At 44.2% G+C, this 2500-nt stretch overlaps 1 non-coding gene across 1 annotated transcript; it reads left to right on the top strand.

Annotated features, from left to right (window-relative positions):
* Positions 1 to 626: 626 nt before the first annotated feature.
* On the top strand, positions 627 to 781 carry LOC143307159 (5.8S ribosomal RNA). Its single transcript, XR_013064366.1, has one exon. It is a non-coding gene; the product is annotated as a 5.8S ribosomal RNA (ribosomal RNA).
* Positions 782 to 2500: the final 1719 nt, after the last annotated feature.

Raw genomic sequence — 2500 nt, 5'->3', positions numbered from 1 at the left:
TTCTTTTCGTCGCTCTCGTCCCCACGCTCCTACGCTTTGGTTGTTTCTTTGCCATCCGTGTTGCGATAAAAAGATTTCTCCATTGTCCAAAAAGGACGGATCGAGATTCCTCTTTCGAGAGGGAGAGAGAGGTACTTGCGGGTAACCTGGAATCTACGAAACACGCACCGTGGTAAGATTCGTGCGTCCGCCTGATCGATGTGTGTTGTTTACGGACCGGCTGAGAAGCGACGATAGCGAGTCTTTGAAAAACTATGTGTCCATTAGTTAGACCGATCGTCGCCGGCCGTGTGTCTGTTCGAATCTCGCAACCCACGATTCAGCGACAGGACGCGCGCTCGCATTCCTTGTGTGCGTTCGTACTTTTCAAGGTTTTTAAATGTACTTTACGCCCGACCGTCGAGAGGAGCGTGCCACTGGGCGTTTCTCCGACGGTTTCCGTCCTTGGACGCGATCGTGTCGTCAACGATCGAACAAACAAACAAACAAATACGTTGGCGACGCCCGAATTCGCTCTCCCGCACGCGCCGGGTGGGAGAGTGATGTGGGTATCGAATGTGATGCGTGTTAATAATGAAAATAACACTCTAAAGATCTAAAGAGTTTGAAATACAAAATTTTACGATTACCCTGAACGGTGGATCACTTGGCTCGTGGGTCGATGAAGAACGCAGCTAATTGCGCGTCAACGTGTGAACTGCAGGACACATGAACATCGACATTTCGAACGCACATTGCGGTCCACGGATACAATTCCTGGACCACGCCTGGCTGAGGGTCGTTTTCTTAACAAAAGACTGCTTGCGTTTGCTTCTCGAAAAAAGAGTAATTCATTTCTTTCTAAACATCTCGCCGTCGTTCAACGAAAGTAGAACGTTTCGGAGCGGGATTATCGAACGAAATTGAAAGAATGAATGAACGATAAACAAAGAAAGAGTCGCAACGTACGAGCGATAGTTGGGCAGTTCGTCGGCGTTTGTCGTGGAAACGATGTGACGAAAATCGCAACCGATACACTAAATGCAGGCCGTTAAAGGAGAAAAACAAATTTCGAAATATCTCTTCGAACTAGCGCAAGTGCGTCACGGCGCGCGAGTCGTTCGTTAAAATTTATAAACGACCGCCCGTGAAAGCACCGAGTTCTCGGAAGATAATCTATAAAGATTCTCCATCCTGCTGGAAGTTATCGGATCGGCGCGATTGTTCACTTGTAGAAATCCACGCTCCCGACGTTGCCAGAAACGATATTTACGAAAGGTGTGTCAAAAATAAACGAAAGAAGCTCTCCTATAAATTTAGAAAAAGCAAACGAGTGAAATGTTTGAGATGATAATTTGCTGAAATGCAAGCTCGAATAGCCCCAGGGTTTCGAATGATTCCCCGCGCTTTATACATCTCTCTGTTTACAAACGGTGTATAAATGAAAGATCGCTTCAGATGGGTCGTCGCTGTTTGACGCGCGATGCTGTTCCTTTTTTTTTGTCTGTCTGTGCGTTTAGCTTCGCTAAACAAGTTAAATGGTTAAAAAGCGTCGAAAAAGCGAATACACACGCGACAAGACAAATCTAACGAGTAAAGGAACGCTCCGCTCCAAGATAAAAATGGTTGTTTACAATCAATACAGCGTTTCGGTACCCCTGATCGTAGTCTGAAACTGTGTAACAAAAGAGAGGAAAGCGAATGGTGAAGGAACTTCGAAGCCTCCGTGGCGTGGCTAGAACTTGTGATAAAAGTATGTTTGCAGCAATTATGCATGCTCCCGTTAAAACAGCATTTCAATGTCTCGCATGGCTTAAAGCTCTAGGAGGCTTCAACATTTAGAATACATACGGACTACTTCGTTTGTTAAAGATAAGCGAAGACCGCGCGACCATCGCTCGGTCGTCCAGTCCTCGAAAGTTTTGTTGCGTTCCAAAGAAGAGACAAATGGGGTTTACCCTTGCGCTAAGGGGAGAAGAAGAGAAAAGCAGTTGTTAAATCTAAGAGGTGTGTGGAGTACATCGCGTGTTGGTTAAAATTGTTAAATGAAGTATACGCGAAATGTTCTCTCGCTCTTGCTTTTCCTCTTGCTTCCGTGGCGCTCGAAAAGAAGGGATGATAAATAAAGAAACCTATTCGAAATCTCTTGTGGAACAAAAAATAATACGGACGGACGTTAAAATTGAACCGAGACGAAATGGATCGTCTTGCGAGTTGTCTTCGCTTTGAAATTGTTAAAAATTGATAAAAGCAATACGACGAAGCTGCAGTCCGCAAAATGTTTGAAGCAAAAAGGAAATAACACGAAAATTATGGGAACGTCGTGTCTCAACTTTTTTTTCCCTCTTGTGCTCGTTTCATCGAACGATAAATACAAACATTTTGAAACGAGAGAGGAGGAAAAATTGAATATGCGAAAGGTTGATTCACGCACAGTTTCTCTACGTGTTTGCTTTTTTGCTTCTTTTCGTTTATTTTTTTTTTTTTTGCATCGAGCATCATTATTCACCTTTCGATGAAA

This window comes from Osmia lignaria, unplaced genomic scaffold (assembly GCF_051020975.1).
Source record: "Osmia lignaria lignaria isolate PbOS001 unplaced genomic scaffold, iyOsmLign1 scaffold0046, whole genome shotgun sequence".
In the NCBI taxonomy this organism is placed as follows: Eukaryota; Metazoa; Arthropoda; class Insecta; order Hymenoptera; family Megachilidae; genus Osmia; species Osmia lignaria.
This window is presented reverse-complemented; position numbering and strand designations above follow the sequence as displayed.